Below are 18840 nucleotides of genomic sequence, written 5' to 3'. Positions count from 1 at the left end.
AGTCAATACACATACACATACATGCACTCAAGTGATCTTTGATAAAGAAAGGAGGACAATACGATGGAGAAAAGATAGTCTTTTCAACAAATTGTGTTGGAACAACTGAGCATTCACATGCAAAAACTGAATCTACACACAGGCTTTAAACCCTTCAAAAATTACTAATAAATCACAGACTAATTATAAAATATGAAACTATAAAACTCCTAGAAGATTATATAGAACAAAATCTAGATGGCTTAGGGTACCATGATGATTATTTTAGATATAACACTCATGGCATGCTCCATCAAAAAAATAATGTATACACTAGGCTTTGTTAAAATTCATAAAAATGTTTACTGGGGTGTCTGGGTGACTCACTTAAGTGTCCAACTCTTGATATCGGCTCAGGTCATGATCTCATGGCCATGAGATTGAGCCCCGTGTTGGGCTCCATGCTAAGTGTGGAGCCTGCTTAAGATTCTCTCTCCCTCACTTTCTGCCTTCCTCTAAATAAATAAATAAATAAATAAATAAATAAATAAATAAATTTCCGGGGGGGTGGGGGGGGGGAGAGTTCTACTTTGTGAAAGACAATGTCCTAAGAATAAGAAGGCAAGTCACAGAATGGGAGAAAATATTTCCAAGATGCACATCTAATGAAAGACTATTATCCAAAACATATAGAATTCTTAACATTCAAACTTAAGCAAATAAACAATATGATTAAAAAATAGGGCAAAGATCTTAAGTGACACCTCATCAAAGAAGGTATACAGATGGAAAATAAGCATATAAAAAAATGTCCTGTCCCATACATCATCAGAAAAATTAAAGTTAAACAATAAGATACCACTACACACCTCTTAGAATGGCCAAAATCAAGAACACTGACAACACCTAATGCTGGCAATGATTCGAACAAGAAGAACTCTCACACGTTGCTGGTGGGAGTTAACATGGTACAGCCACTTGGCACTCCAGAAGTGAAGTATTACTGCTTTTTATTTATTTTTTGTTTATTTATTATAAACTTACTTATTCATTTATTTTGTTTTAAATAATTTATCTTCAATGAGATATCAAATTGTTCATCGATCTGGAATCGTTCTTCATATTTTTAAACTACTCTTCTCACTACTCAAAAAAACAGTGTATTAAAAAAAAAAAAAAGACTTGGCAGGTCTACACTGGGACTGGTTCCTTAGCAGCCATTTCTTGTCCAACCAAATAGCTGATTGGTAATTGGAGCCAACCAGAGCTGCACTGGTGATGGATGGTGACAGTGTTACTGTGATAAATGTGATAGAGTGATAGATGCTTCTCAACTATCCATTCTATACACTACATTGGAGGAAGTCATGTTACACTACCTCATGATGATACTGAAGACAGCATGGATGATCAAGAAGACATAAATGGTTCAAAGTAAAGTTTCAAAGAGAAACATATATTTTCCAATTGGAAATGTACCTAGGATGATGAAAAGTGCCATACCTCAAATGGGAAAGATTGGAAAAGATGCCCAAGAATGTGTTCAAGAATGTGTGATTTCATTAGCTTTATTACAGGTGAAGCAAGTGAAAGATGCCATCAAGAAAAATGGAAGGCAGTCGAGAAGATATTGTCTTTTCCATGTCTACCTTAGGCTTCAACAGTTATGTAGAACCGCTAAAATTATACATTCAGAAATTCAGAGAGGCTATGAAAGGAAAGAAAAGAATTGGGGGAACAGTCACAGCTATAGAAGGACTAAGTGACGAACTTATAGAGGAGGCATTTACCAACCAGTTACCAGCTGGCCTAATAACCACAGATGGTCAGCAACTAAATATATTGTGTTTTTTTTGTTTGTTGTTTGTTTTTGTTTTTGTTTTTTTTAGGGGAGGGGCAAAAGTGAACGAGGGGCAGAGAGAGGGAGAGGGAGAGAGAGAGAACAAAGTGGGGCTCACCCAGGGCTCATGTTTTTACCTTAAGTGGGGCTGGAGCTCACCAGAATTGGGGCATCAGCTCACCTGAAGCACAAGTCAAGCTCACCTGAAGTGGGAGTCATTCTCACCTGACATAGGCTCAAACTCACCAACCGTGAGATCATGACCTGAGCCAAAGTCAGATGCTTAACGATTGAGTCACACAGGTGCTCCCAAAATGTGTGATTTTTACAACATGATATCAACAGATTTATGTTCTTCAGCAAATTCAGTTTTCACGACCTGAAGAAATGGTGGAATGGGGAGTGTCAGAGAAGCAAAAAAGTCTGTGATTCTGGGACAGACATTTAGAAGGAAAAGAGGAGAAAAGATGTCTTTGTATAGTAAATAGCTATAATGTAGCTTTCTGATGCTTGATTAATTGAGGTGTCAATTCTTACTTGAGAGAATCCTTTTCATGAATGATTTTAAAGAAAAATTGGATTTGCAAGGTATAAGATATTTTTGTTTTCTTTGAGAGTTTGTTGCTCTGTATGACTCCTGTATGCATGGTATATTGCAATTTGTTACTGACAGTGATTTGTAGATAGTTTCTTACTTTCATATTGAGTCATGTTTCTTTTGTAATTCAAGTAAGCAGCTAGGTTAATTTATGATGTTTGTTATCTTAATAAAATATAAGGGTAGGGTTCACTTTGGGAAAAAAAAGTAAGAATTTCTCAAAAATCAAAGTCAATAAAATGATGAGAATGTAACTTAGCTTTTGAACAGCTGTTCTAAGTTCACAAATAAGTCTGTAGGCTCAGCAATTTCCAACCAGTTTCTAATCAATAACTAATCAACCTCACTTCTATATCTATAATTTATGTTTTAATTTGTAAAGCAAGATTTTATTCCTTTTATTTTGCTTCTCTTTTAACCATTATTTTGTAATCTAGTATTTCTATGTGTCCGAGGTGTAAAGGAGGTAATAATGTTTGTGGAAATGCCAAAACAGTTTTCTTGTTCAGATATTTTGGTCATTAATATTTGTATATTTTTATTTTCTTTGTGTTTATTTGCTTGTTTGATTTTCTTTTAGAAGGAGCTGAGTGACTGAGTTATTTAACATTGGAACAAAATTTAGAGTCAATTTCCAATAGATAAAATGTATAGTACCAATCAATCACTTGATTTACTTCATATGTTCACCAATATTTATTGCATAAAAAAATCCATGGCTATCTCAAATCCACTTTTCCAGTTCTTTCATATTTACATATACCTTGCCTTTAGATAAACAAAATATCTATCTCAAAGTGTACTCAACATGTTAATGATCAAATGCAAACAGTATAGCATAACAAATAGTTCATAGTAAAAAAACTAAGTCAACTACAGACTTTTTTTTTTAAAGAAAGGCTTCTAAAATAATTATCTGAGTTCATTAACTACTACATTTCCAGAAAAATAGTTCAATACTGAATATTTTCAGAATTCAAGGCAAAAAGGAATGTTGTTAGTGCCTGCTAAGAAACTTCTATGTATAGATCATTAAGAAAGTTTAGAATGGATACTATTCACATGAGTCCTAGCAGAAATTACATAAGTAAGCCTTATGTAAACATGCAATAGTAACCATGAATAACAAATCTGTAGGATGGTACAAATCAGTTTTCAAAGAAGTGTCTTAATTATCTTGAAATTTGTAAATGGGACCTGCTATTTAATTCAGTCAAACCATTTTTCTGATTGCAAAATCCAAAACAAAAATCAAAATAAACTAAATTGTTAAATCCTTAAACAGTTCACAAGTGAAATTTTACACTGATATTTTGTAGATCATGATTGTTTTATTCTTTCTTTACTTGTACTTGAATTCAAGCTTAGTGAAAATGTTAGATTTCCTCTTAACACAGGCACACTCCTTTATGCCTTCCTCAGTGCTGGAGAGAGGACTGGGCCCATGTTAACCTTCTCTACCTCACCACTCAAGTCTTCTAAATTAAAGCTGTATTACAGTTGATAGTGAAAATTTCACTTGCATTTTCTGACAAGACTGACATGTCACACTGACAAATTTCCAACTAAAGAGTAGCACATATTTTTCAAGCATTTTTAAAAATGCTTTCCTAAACTTTATGAATAAATTAGAGATATGTGTATTTTATTTTCTGCTCTCTACTTCTTCCTTTCATGTTATTTTGGATCTATTTTCTAACATATGGTGTATGGCCATATATAATAAAATTATAGAGAAGTGTGTCACAAAATTTGCATAGAAAAACCTATTTTCATCCATGTGATTTGATACTTAATTCATTAATTGGTATGTTAGGAAGGTGATATGAGTATTTTTTAAAAATCTGTATAAAATCAGTTAAATAGACAAATAAAGCTGATGTCTATAGCCAGAGGAAAAACAGGTCTAAGTAGTACCAATATGATGAGCTTAATTGAAAATGCTTCATTCACTTCTCTTTATATAGCCATGAAGCTAGTAGCATTGGCTTATTATTTATCCTAATTACATTACCATAATTTTTCTCTTTTTAAATGACTTGCCAAAATGTAAATAGGAGACACATTATGCCACCACGTTTACATGTCATAGAAAAATCTAATATTGTATCATGCTTTGGCCAACAATGTCTACCAGAGAAATACTATGTTATAAATAGTCCATAAAACTTTAATAATCCAATATTAAAGAACTTATGTTGAGCAACAGCAGAACAAAGTATGGTTGGTGATAGATAAAACATTTAAATTAAAACTTTTCCCCAAAATCAATGAAGTAATATATATGGGAATCAAAAGTTTACTCTGGAGTGTATTCCCATTAATGTTCACAACTACAGATTTGGTTATATTTCATAGACTTCCCTAGAAGGGAAACTAACCCTCACTGACCAGATGCCATCAAATTTAATTTGTAAAAAAAAAGTATTCAAAGTATACTTCCCATAATTGGGTAAAGTAAGCTGAAGCTGAAGACAACTTTTTAAAAGGGTGATTTATTGAGGCACGACGGACATATAAAATCTGTAGATATTTAACATATACTAGTTGATGTGCCTGAGCTAAATATACATCTGTGAAACCATCATTACCATCAATGCTATAAACTCACTCATCACCTGTGAAAGTTTCCTCCTTTGTGTATTGTTTGTTTGTTTTTTTTCCTTTTGTGGCAAGAGCAGTTAACATAAGATGCACACACATAAGTAAGTTTATAATACAATATTTGTCTACAGAGACATTTAATTGATTAATAGTAAAATGCCCAATTATTAATTAGAATAAAGTGTTACAGCTAATAATTGTTAAGTAAAAATGTGTCAGATTCTGTGCTACATGTTGGAATACGAATGATGCCTCAAATACTTTTCCAGGTGAAGAGATGAGAATTCAGGTTTACTAGGTTTTATTTCAAGATGCCTGTGGAGATATCTAAAATGTATATGCCCATTATAAATTGGTTATATGTGGAAAATCTGATTTACAAGTCATATTTACAGTGTCAAGAAACACTGATTTACAAATCATATTACAAAGATGACCTTTGAAGATGTAAAAGCGGATGAGATTTCTGTGAGAGAGTACAGTAGAAAATGGAAGAGAGTTCAAGTAAAACAAGGAATATCATCACTTAGGGATAAGTGCAGATGAGAGCATCTTTGAATAAAATTGTGGCCAATAGTAGTAAATGAATTTATCAACCATTTTGTATAAGTGACTTATTTTTGAAATTATTTTTACACTTAAATTTAGGAGGAGAGTATATGGAAGAAGTATATTTGAACTGGAATAAGGAAAAAATGTGTGGCTTACTCTTTGAAGATATTTGTGGACAATGGCAGTAGGTAAAGTACAGTTGCTTGAACATAGCTAAATGGTACATCTGGTGGAGGGTATGTTTCCCCTGATATTAAAGTATTTGAGTATATTATATATATTGGAGGGACATGTTTTAAGGAGGTGATGGGGCTTTAGGAAAGAAGAAATAGTCAACAGAACCAGGTAGAATGAGTTGCCACTATGCCATATTACTAACCCATAATAAACCATCTTAGCATATTGCTTTCTAATGTATTTAATCTATCTTCACTTAGTTTTTGCATATATGTATTTTGAAAATAGTCAAGTCTTGTGGGGGAATACCTATGTAAGTTGTAGTCAATAGCACAATTTTCAGAATCAACTGTAATTATTTAAGAAACATTTATACCATAAAAGCTGATCATTTGATTATGACTAACAAACATTAAAACAAAGTGCATGTTTAGGCAGATTCTTTTAACTTATCTTACTGAAAACATTACATGGGGAATATTTGAAAATACTTTTTAAAATATTTTGTGATCTACTTTTATTCTCCCAAGTTGTTTTTCTCATAGTTCCATATTCAATTTGTATTTTAAAGGAAAATTAACCTGTATGGTTCTGAATTCTTTACAACTTATCTCATCACACTGCTTTGCATGAGCTATTTTCTATCTGTAAATTTTCCAAATCTCTTAAAAGCCCTTTATTCTATGTTGCACAAAACTATTTTATCTACAGTTTAAGTCAAGGCTGAAAGCACTCAAATTTCTTTGCAAATGAAAAGCTTATTGAGTTAGAATGAGTTGGAAACACTTCCTATTAAAATGTATTTGAATATATCTGAAAATTGTTATACCAGAAAACAATTTGTGAATTTTAACTTATTCTGAACTTTTCCCCAAAATATTTAGAATAATATGATTGTTAACTAAAAATATGTATATTTCTTTGAAAGTACAAGTATTTTCTTCCTCAGTCCAAATATGGATGTTTCTGATTTATAATAATTGGAGTCATTTTTCACAATGCATTGGACTGCTCAGAATAAAACAGCATTAGTTTATAGGCTCAACACAACTGTATTTTGCTTTATTTTCCTAAATTTATGAATGCAACATATCGCACTACCTAATACCACTCAGAAATGTTCCTCCTCTCAATTTCTATATTATTTACTGCATTCATTGTTTCGATTCTTATCATAGGCAATGTTAAGTTGTTATTTCCACATTTTACTCCTTTGCTTTCTTCCAAAATATAAGTGAATTCAGTACAGATTTGTTCTTTACTTCTTTTTTTAAATTTTTTTATGTTTTTTTATTTTTGAGAGACAGAGACAGAGCGCAAGCGGGGGAGGGGCAGAGAGAGAAGGAGACACACAATCCGAAGCAGAATCCAGGCTCTGAGTTGTCAGTACAAAACACGACTTGGGGCTCGAACCCACGAACCCTGAAATCATGACCTGAGCCGAAGTTGGACACTAAACCGACTGAGCCACCCAAGTGCCCCTGTTCTTTACTTCTTTGTGTTCCACAAATGATAAAAACCATAGTTTGTGACTAAAATTAGTACACTAAGTCATTAATTTCTCGTATTCTATTTATAGCTAAATATTGAGCTTGGGATCCAAGTATGGTAGTTTTAATTACCTGCGATTTATTAGTTATTAGTGCTTCTTATCTGAGCAAAGGTTTTCTTTATCCTGAGATACATTATCAACCTGAGTGAAAAAGGTGGCTGAGCCAAGGATGCTGTGTTTGCATAAAGAACTGTGGAGACTTGTAGTAAAGAATTTCAATTTGGCTTAAGGAACATAGACAATGCTGTAAATATAAATATTTTATTTTATTTTATTTTTAAATACCATTTTAAAAATGTTTATTTATTTGTTTTGAGAGAGAGAGAGAGAGAGAGAGCGCCAGGGAGGGGCAGAGAGAGAAAGAGGGAGACAGACAATCTCAAGCAGGATCCGGGCTGTCAGCCCAGAGCCCAATGCAGGGCTTGAACTCAGGAACTATGAGAAAATGACCTGAGCTGAAATCCAGAGTCAGATTCTTAACTGATTGAGCCACTCAGGCTCCCCAAATTATAAACATTTTACATCATCGCTTCATGTCTCTCATTTTATTTTCTCCCCAGCCCTCAGTGATTCATAATGTGCAAGATGGCATGTGGTTCACAGTTACACACACATACACACACATGGAGACAGCAGTGAAAAGAAATTTTCTAGAATTTCTATAACTTCATTAGTTCAAAGCATCTGCAGTAGTATCAGCAACGGTTTCAATAGAAACAGATACAAAAACTTTGATATATGTATCAAATCTGTTGCTAATTAGTTAATAGTTAATTATAGTAACATATCAAAGACAGCAAGAATATCATCAGTCATCTCATATCACTGTCATTTACTTGAAAAGGCAAGGAGATTAAGTGTTACTATTCTAGGGAGAAATATCAGTACTATCTGCACCCAATATTAAAAGTTGCAGTGTGGATTCCATAATTTATTTGCAGCAATATTGTTTTCAGCAAAATAGTTGCTGTTTCGGGTAAGTGTGGTGACTGAAAATGCCACCAGATAACGATACAGATGGATAAAGTGGCTGACACCAGAAAATATCTAAAAGAACTATTTTTCAGAGGAAAAGGTAATATCCCCTGTTTCAAAATGACTTGAAAGAGGATGGAACTTTCTAAGAGTGAGAAAAGAATTTCAAAATGTTTGTGATTCTTTCCAGGCTCTATTTTTATCTTGAAACTGTTGAAGACTAGGAAATAGTCTGTTTAGGAAGCACCAAGCAAAAGGAAAAAAAAAAAAAAAAAAAAGCGCGATTTACTAACATTCTTCTGGGTGTAAGAGACATGGAGATTAAGTAGATTTATTCCCTGTGCCTCCAATGGGATTGACAGAGGCTTAAAGAGATTTTTAAAATATGATGTTACATGTATTATAATAGAATACAAATGTTTCTAGTCTTTGTGAAACTCATACATATCTGAGCTGTTAAAGATGAATAAAAGTTACAAAGGCCAAGAAAGCCACCTAATCAAAGAGTGAAAATGACAAGAGCTAACATTCATTTAGCGCTTTCCTGTGGTTGAAGCTCTTCTGAGCACTTGACATAGATCATTCATTAAATCCTCAAAACAACTATATGAGAGGATCCTATTACAACAGTTTTACAGATGGGGAAAACAAGTTTTAGAATAGTCACATAAATTGTACAACATCACAAAACTAATGGCAGAAGAGATGAACTGAAAACCCAGGCAGCCTGACCCCAGAGCCAACACTTAACGTTTTTCTACTAACCAGGTCCTGGAGAACAAAGTCAATTCACCCTACAATATTCAAATTGTTTCTGTCAGTTATTTAAACATTTTTAAAAGTAGGAGCAACACTGCAAGATTGATACTCAATATGTTATGGTTTTGTGCTGGGAAATTTTGAGATGGCATAGGACTAAAGGCTGGAACATTGTTTAGAAATTATTTCATATGAAATATGTCAGGGTCTGATTTATGATAGAGCAGTGAGTAGAAAAGGGGATAGAATTGAGATATGGAGATTAAAATTTCTAGGAGTCAATGTTTTATCAGGTGCAGAAAGCAGGTAAAGGATGAAAGAGGATTGGGTAGATGATGTTAAATTTAACTGACAGAAGAAATGCAAGCATAATAAACTTAGAGTGTGATTTGAAAGGTGGGACAGGACAAGGTGATTTGAGTAAATGGAGACTGAAATGTCAGGTGAACACTTACAGTTTGTGCACAACAGACAGTTCAATGTATAAGTCTGAAGTGGAGGGAAAGAAAAGAGTTTGTGAGTTAGATTTCAATTCCTTTTGTTTAATGACTATTACTGAGCAAGTAGTATATTCTGTCAAAGTAAGACAGATAGATGGAAAGACTGGTAGGAAATCATCCCTGTTTTCAAGGATCTAAACATCTATGAAGATTCATCAGTCTGTGGGTGGAACATGAATTACATTACCTTAGGATAACGTTAGATGGAAAGGCAGAATGGACCAAGTGCAGAATAAAGTGCATACGATAAGGAGACTGATTAAAACAGTAAAATGATTAGAAGAAAACATAACATCTGGTTGTAATGGTAGAAGGATTAGAATAAGGGAAATCTCAACAGTGACCCGCACTGCACAATGTCACTATGCGGCATGCTTTTCAGTACTTCTCTCTTGGTTCTCTCTTAGCAAAATTTATCTGTAATCTTAGAACCACTTTACCTATTCAATAATACACTCTAAATATGCACCAAAAATAGCATTGGTCATCCAGCTCCTTTCAGCTGGTTGTGTTAGGATTGTGCTGAATACAATGGGAAGAAAGGAGACAAGTGTAGCAAAACCAAATTCTAGCTTGTGGGAAGAGTAGGACTCCAAAATACAGCCTTTGTCAAAATCACATGAGGAAATGCAATCATATCTCAGTCATAGGTTAATTTCTTTTTTTTTCTTTTTTTCTTTTTTTTTTTTATTTATTTTTGGGACAGAGAGAGACAGAGCATGAACGGGGGAGGGGCAGAGAGAGAGGGAGACACAGAATCGGAAACAGGCTCCAGGCTCTGAGCCATCAGCCCAGAGCCTGACGCGGGGCTCGAACTCCCGGACCGCGAGATCGTGACCTGGCTGAAGTCGGACGCTTAACCGACTGCGCCACCCAGGCGCCCCATTCATAGGTTAATTTCTTAGAGTCAAAAGATGTAGAAAAAAACATACATGAGGCAATATTTTGTATAGAAGTATAATCTACTTGAATAAAATTGTTTCTACGTAGTTGCAACTTTCATATTTATGTTAGCACTTTCAAGCAGGAAAAATTACAGGATAATTTCAATGTTCATAAACAGAGCATACATATTTTAAGTCTTTTTCATATATGGAAATTATCAGACATTTATAGAACTGAATCCTGAAAAGAGTGTGAGGCAACAAAAAGTGAACAAAACCCAAATGCCAAGAAGTAGACAGTCCACAAACATGCCACTTATAATCTATTACTGAGAAAAATTTCAACAATATTTTATTTGGCATTTATTAAATGTGGGAAAATGTAAAGACTTACTGTATAGCTTAACTTTTCCCAACATGGTAAAATTACAGATATTTTCTGATATATATATTCTGTTACTTAATCAAAAGTAAAAGGAGTGAAATACATTATAAGTAACACAAGATGATCTGGTTCCTTATGTTCAAGCATACATCTTTCCTAAGGATTTATATTGAATTTGAGGTTTAAAAATGTATCAGAAGAAAGAAATAAACGTGAACAAAAAATTGTTATTCACAGGGGCGCCTGGGTGGCGCAGTCGGTTAAGCGTCTGACTTCAGCCAGGTCACGATCTCGGGGTCCGTGAGTTCGAGCCCCGCGTCAGGCTCTGGGCTGATGGCTCGGAGCCTGGAGCCTGTTTCCGATTCTGTGTCTCCCTCTCTCTCTGCCCCTCCCCCGTTCATGCTCTGTCTCTCTGTCCCAAAAATAAATAAAAAATTGTTATTCACAAAAACACCTGATTTTTTTTTAACTGGCTGAAAGTTGATCTTATAAAATAAGCTATTTTCTCTTTAAGTGAATTTCTTAAAACTGTGTAGCACTATTACTTTTTTTGTAATTAACGGTACTATTTATTCACAAGTAATATAAAATACATAATAAGATGTCAGTTAGGAAGGACAGCTTCACAAGAACAAGTTCTAGAACATGCTGTACAGCTTCCTTTTGTATTTGCCATAGTAAAGACACTGATACTTTCAAATAGGTTAACTGATAAATAGAAATAAATAATGTCGTGATGTTTACCATCTGGAATGTGGACAAGAGCCTTAAAGCAAGCTCCTTCTCACCTCCTTCTCCAGAATTAAGCCCCTGAGCAGCCAATATCAGTCCTGAAACACTCACATTCTTAAGCTCACACAATCTCCATGCTGTTTCTCAAATGTCTCCTCAAAAGTCACTTTACTTTAGTTGTGGTTATACCAAGCTCTTTGTTTGGTTTTTCCGCCCACAGTAAGTCAGATATAACAAATTGGAAGTTTCAGGGAATGAGGCATGAGGCTCAAAGTTATGGATGATACCAAGAAGGGACAGCTGGTCAACTAATAGCCAGGGAGGAGACCTAAGGACAATAGAAAACAAGTCCAAATACTAAGGAATCCAAATGGGGATAAGTAGGCCTATTAACCTCAATAGCCTTTGGGGGAATTACTACTTTAGAGTAAAATAATGTTCATAATGTGACCATCAATCTTTAAGAACAAATAAAATTCTCCTTCAGTATATTCTTTGTAACAAGGTAACTTTAACAACATAACCTTTACCAAATTTTTATAAAAAAATATTTAAATTAGTAATCTTAATGCTTTGCTCATATAGAATTTTTTTTCTGTATGAATGTAGGACAAGTGAAGTAGTTTTGTACAATGGTTGTTCAACTCACTTAAGCTCTGGTGAAAATTCAGATACTAATTTTCATGTATTTTATTTAGTTCCTTTATTTTCTCCTTCCCTATCTCAAGGAGAAAATACCTTTACAACAACTATATTATATTCTGGTTCCTATTTTTTAGCCTCTGACCTTAGGCAATCCAATTAAGAAAGCCTCTCAATTCCTAACACTATTAATTTTATATTTAAAAATATTTAAAGTTAAATATTTTAGGAAAAAAATTGTATACATCTATGTTTGTCTTATTGCTTTTAACTGTAAGAAAATTGAATCTTGAAAGGTATGCTTCTCACGTACAGTAATTATAACTACGCATTTAATCACCAAGTGGTCCATCTATTTAGTTTGCCACCAAGAATCAGGTAACAGCAGTGGTCAACTGATTTTTTTGAGCCCAAGGTCCATCTGGGTGGATTTCTCACAGAATAACTCCCATATACATCTGCCAATTACTTGAAAATTATATCTAGATAAAATTTGGGGAAATATTTCTGATGGAGAGGTAATAACAAGCATAAATATAGATAATCCTACAAAAATACCTTTATTCAGATACTTATATTCAGATAGTTTTCATCTGTGTCTCTATCTCCATGGCTACTAATCCATACGTCACTTTTAAGTCCTCATTGACTGCAAGGCACATTGTACTCTATATGCATGCAATTATTTAAACACCGTCACCAACCTGCAATGGGCATTATTGTCTAGATGCTTTTCAAATGACTTTCCCAGTGTCACTTTAGGCATTAAGTGGCATAGCTCAAACTCAATGCAGACTGAAACATTGCCTATGACTAATTAACTCAAATATGCAACACCATCTAGCCTTCGCTAGACAAATGCATGGAAACAAGAGACAGCTATAGCTGTGACTACAGCATTCTACAATCTCACAGGTGAAGATGAAAATCTGTTGGGGGCTCTGAGGACAGATAAGATGAACATAGATACACAGGTCCTGAGTGGCTTAATTCAAGGAGGAGATTGTTTTCCTTAGTGACCAGTCCCATGGAGAGGAAAGAACTGCCCTAAGGCGCAAAGGTAGATTTCCTATGAGTCCTTTCAAGTGTCCCACCATCACATCTTGAAGAATTTGGCTATAATTGTAGCAGCATCCACAACCTCCTTCCTGATCCTCACTGAAGTGTGCTCCCAGTTAGAGAATCAAAATATCTTTCACAAGAATATAAGCTTCATGCTGAAGCTGTCCTATTCATTACTATGTCTCTTATTGCATGTATGATTCGTACCACATAGAAAGTATTTATTAAATAGTAATTGAGCTAATGGAAGGACAGAATTGGTACCACCACTGCAAACTTCCATAATCCCAGAAAGAATGTGAATATAGGACCCCTACTTTTTTGGACATACTGACTAATCTCTTATCATAACACCCCCACCTATGATTCACTCAGGTGGGATGGCGCCCTTGACTGAAATCATTCAGAGACAGCAGGGGGTGATACAGTGTATTTTCCTACCTTTTACTGTATATGGGCTTGACCTCTTATGTAGATAATAAATACCCAAACATCCAGTGACTATATGCCAAGTATGCTTGTTAATTTTTATGTTGATAGCCAATTTATTTTTATAGGTAGTAATTTATAATATAATTGTGTTTATGAAAATTTATTATATAATGTTTTGAAATCATTATTAGAATTTATAAAATATGTAATATAAAAATAATGTCACATATATCTAGTCTTGAAGAGGCAGAAAGTCTTCCTAAAACGTCTTAGGCTTTCAAGTTTGCCAGAGAAAATAACTTATGACCGAATTGGCTTATAGTTTCCAAGTTTTGCTTGTAGTCAGAGACAGTCATATGCTTTTCTCTCAGGAGATATTCTAAAGTTAAATTTAACTCTGTCCCCAATGAAATGAATCAATAAACTCATTAATAACCTATGTTGATTAAACATGAAATTATGTTTGATCAGAAAAATGCATTTTAGGCCAGGTACACATAGGTTTTAATGATTATAATTAATAAAACTGAAATGCCGGTCCACTATCAATATCCTCCTAGAAGTGACTAAGGGTCCTTGCTATAAACTAACATCCTAATCAAAAGGCATTCTGCAGATGGTGCACAGAGCAGCTCCCCATTCTGTTCTCTGAAACCTGCTCTTTCACAGTGACTATTTGGAAGCAATGTTGCCCCAGAAATGATTAGAGGGTTAGGAAAGTAAGTATTTGGAATGAGGTGAGTTTTCTCCAAATATTAAACAATTTTTACATGGGAAAGGAAAGACTCATTCCTTATTTATCCAGAGAGCAGCTTACAATGAGTATTGTCCATCTGTATATAGTGAATATCAGTGCAAAAGGTAGTGAATCAAAATTTATTCCACCCACATGTATAAAAGGCAAAAGATGAGAAATTAACATAAAATGGTCCAGAGTTGTTAAATGCTTCTATAAGGGCAAAAATAAAATTTAAATATACTGTATAGAAAAAATTGCTGTCTAATCTATGTAGAAGACCCCATCAAAACAAACAACAGGCAACAAAAAAAATACTCCATGTAAACCAAGCTTACAATAAAAAAGAACACATATCAAGAGAAAAAAAAAGCACCATTGTGATGAAAAGTTACAGACATAACAGAAAAACTTCACCCCCCAAGTAAAAAGACAAAAGAGCACATTATAGCATAAATACATATAGTTAAAAATTGTAAAATAGTATTTTCTCCTAAAGATAAAATGTGATAGCAGCTTTAAAAGCACAAATCATTTAGTAAAGAGCTAAATAACATATCTAGAAATGAAAACAACTTTTATAAATACTCAATTCCCTGTATCAAATCTCTTTCTGTTCAAAATAACTAAAGTGGCATTTGTTTTTTGTAGCTTAAATTTTTCTGATACATCAAGGATTTATTCCTCCAGAAAATTTTAGCAATAGTGTTTTTGTTAGTAATACTCATGTACTAACTAATGTTGCCATTGATAAAAATATCTTCCTGGGAATGAAGATTCTACAAAGGAACCGTCATTTGATTGATGTCTCAACATAAAATTTAAAGATGTCTAAATCATATATTTTAACGAGTTTTTTTAATACACTGTTATGGCTATCTCCTTAAATATGATACTATAACTCCATACATTAGAATAATGGCACACATATCAAACTATTGGTTGACAGATTAGGAAACGTGCTCTCAATATGGAGCAATCCTATATGAATTAATAATACCAATACCTGTTATCACCTAAGGATTGTTGCTGCTGAAATACTTCCTGTCTTTTATATTCACTCCTAGTACTACTTTCAACATGTAGTACATTTTAAATAATCAGATATATATATCTGATTATATATATCATATATATATATATATATATATATATATATATATATATATATGTTTTTAATTTGGCATGGTGTGAAGGGTTTCATAGCTAAGTGTATTTTCACAGATAAAGAAATAGTGGTCTAACAGTTTAAGTTAAATTATGTCAGCAAGTCCAAGTGACTAATTTAGGCACCAGCCAACATATATCAGGAATGCCTCATCTCAGAATTCAGGTTTAATCTTTATTCTGCCTGTGTCACATCATCTAAAATAACAACCAGGATGGAATAAAGTTGGGAAAAATAAAATGAAGAATGATGAGGGATATAAATATCAGTTTTAACAAACCACTGCAAAATTTAGTGCCTCCTCCACCCCAGCAAAAATAATCATTTGTTCTCATAATTCTATGTGTTATCTGGGCATTCTTCCAGTCTGAGTTGGCCAGGCTGGGACTGGTTGACCTAGTACAGGCTGACTCATCTATGTGGGTTCTCAGCTGAAAAAAGATGGGCTAACTAGAATGTCTGAAACCACTTTCCAGGTCTTGCATTGTTCAGTCATTCTGCCTTTGACTAGTTCATATGGTGAGACATTCCATCAGAAAGACAGAAAATGTCCCAATATATAATTATTTTACATCTCTCTGCCTTCCTTACCTGTTAAATAAGCAAGGTCATACGGCCAAGCCCAAAGTCAAGTTGGAAGAGGATTATCCAAGGACATGTATAGAAGGAGGTGTTATATAAGCATAAATTTGGATATTTCTGTAGAGTAGATTTCTGGAAGAAAAAGAAAAATGCATGCATGTACTGTGATTTTTGACATTGACCAATAAGATCACCATACTAATATTCATTGTTCCAATTAAATCCTTTCCAAATAACTCCATCATTTCATTTTGCTTGCCCATACATTTATTCCTAGTTTGAGACGATTCACTGACCAGGAATCTAAAATTTTGCATTTTTACTTCCACATATGCATATGTATTTAATACTGATATATAATCCATAACCTTTATTTTTTATATGTATGGCATACATTTTCCTCAACATGTATCTCTTTAAATGTTTGAAGGCTTATAGCAGCAAATCCATGTGCATAATTTCTTTATTAATCTCTTCCATGCCACTTTCCATAAATATAAAAAAATTAACTGGAAAGGAAAAATAAAAGAATAAAATGAATAAAAAAGAGAATAAGGCTAACTGGAATCTAAGCTTGTTATATTGTCTGTTAACAGTTCATATTGAATTAATTAATTCTAATTAAATTAAACAAATACTTATTGCCTATAATATGTGGACAACATTATTTTAGGACTCTAGTGAAATGAAAATTAGTAAAAAGTTGCCTGACATAAAATAATTTGCCACCTAGTAAGAGAAATGAGACGTGTTTACAAATAAATATCGAAGAAGAAAGATTATAATCATTGATTTGAGAAAGAGAAAGTTAAGACTTCTTGTGATATTATATTTAAATTGTCTTAATCTGCTCTTACTGCTAGAATATAATGCCCATAACCTGGATGGCCAAAAAAAATAGATATATTTTTTTTTCATAGTTCTTAAAGCTGGGGGAGTCCACAAATGAAGTGCTGACCTCTTCCATATCCGATAAGAGCTCTTTTCCTGGCTTGCAGAGGGCATCTTGTTGCTATATCCTGACAGGGAGTGAGATCGTCTTTCTCCTGTGTATTATTATAAAGGCCTTAATTCCATCGGTAGGGTGCCATCCTCATGATCTAACTAATTCCTAAAAGCCCCACCTCCAAGGGATGCCTGGGTGGCTCTGTTGGTTGGACTTCTGACTTCCTCTCAGGTCATGATCTCAGAGCTCATGAGTTCGAGCCCCGCATCTGGCTCTGTGCTGACAGCTTGGAATCTGGAGCCTGCTTGGGATTCTGTGTCTTCCTCTCTCTCTGCTCCTCCCCTGCTCTCGCTCTCTCTCTCTCTCTCTCTCTCTCTCCCTCTTTCTCTGTCTCAAAAATAAATAAACATTAAAAGAAAAATTTTAAAACAAAGCCCCACCTCCGAATATCCTCATACTGGATATTATAGATGCAACATAGGAATTTTATGGGGACATAAACATTCAGCCAATAGCACTGTCCTTCAAACAAATATAGAAGTTTGACAAGAGGAGATGAGGGAGGATATTGTTGAAAGTAGGATGCAGACAGTAGATAATTATTAGCAACAATATTCTATGTGCTGGCCCTCTCTTCCTTTCAAATTGTCAACTATGGGACATTTATCTATAAATAGTCTGATAACATGAATGTAGTGAAAGCCTTAAATCCATCAGAAAAGAAGTCTTGTCTGAAAACCTTTTGGTATGGTATAATATATAGTGCTTCAAATAGAATTTTATTTACAATTGATGTCTATATTTTCAAAATAATTATTTATGCAAATGAATAGCATTTGAAAACACTCAACACTTTAGGAAAAAAGAGGGAGAGAAATATATCAAATATCGGACTAAAATTTTCTTCTCTTTTTCAAGCAAAGAATTGACTTTTCGAAACAACAATGCCAGTAATGGGTAAATCAATAAGAATATTTTGGAGATTTAATAGCACTTTCAGTGAATAGTACTTGCAAATATCACTATTACCTTAGTTCAATTCAAACATAGAGTCATTGCTAAAGGTTGAACTTCATACTCATCACCTGTGATTTTAGTGAATAGGAGGTGATAGAAAGTCAGTTTCAGAAACGGTTGTGAAATAACATCTAATTGGATTGTATTAAAGATGGTATAATATATCATTATAGCCAAAACTCACTTCTGAATATTGACCATCATTTGCCAGACTTAATGGAAAAGAGTTTTGTATGTATTAATTACTAATATAAAAATACTTCTTAAAACTGGGATCTTGGAAAAGGCAGTTTAATATATAAAGGGTAATATTGTACATACACATGCAGTATTATAAGTATATATATATATATGTATATATATGTTATGTATATATATATAGATGTATATATATATATGCAATTTAAAACACACAAAGTGAAATATAAAAAAATAAAATAGATGTTAAAATATAGAAAACATAAAAATACATTTAATTTTTAATCAAAATAGAAGCAAAAAGTGGGCATCTGGGTGGCTCAGTCGGTTGAGCGTCCAATTTTGGCTCAGATCATGATCTCATGGTTCATGAGTTCAAGCCCCACATGGGGCTCACTGCCATCAACCTGTCAGCACAGAGCCTCCTTCTGATCCTCTGTCTCCCTCTCCCTGCCCCACCCCCACTTGTGCTCTCCCCCCAAAATAAATAAATATAAAATTATTTTTAAATTAAAAAAAT

The 18840-nt window shown here is 33.8% G+C and overlaps 1 pseudogene; it reads left to right on the top strand.

Moving 5' to 3' along the window:
• Nucleotides 1–944: 944 nt before the first annotated feature.
• LOC112860426 (nuclear transcription factor Y subunit beta pseudogene) lies at nt 945–18066 on the top strand (annotated as a pseudogene).
• Nucleotides 18067–18840: the final 774 nt, after the last annotated feature.

This window comes from Puma concolor, chromosome A1, assembly GCF_028749965.1.
Source record: "Puma concolor isolate L17-30 chromosome A1, mPumCon1.1.hap2, whole genome shotgun sequence".
Lineage (NCBI taxonomy): Eukaryota > Metazoa > Chordata > Mammalia > Carnivora > Felidae > Puma > Puma concolor.
Note: the sequence above shows the minus strand (reverse complement) of the source record. Positions and strands in the feature narration are given on the sequence as shown.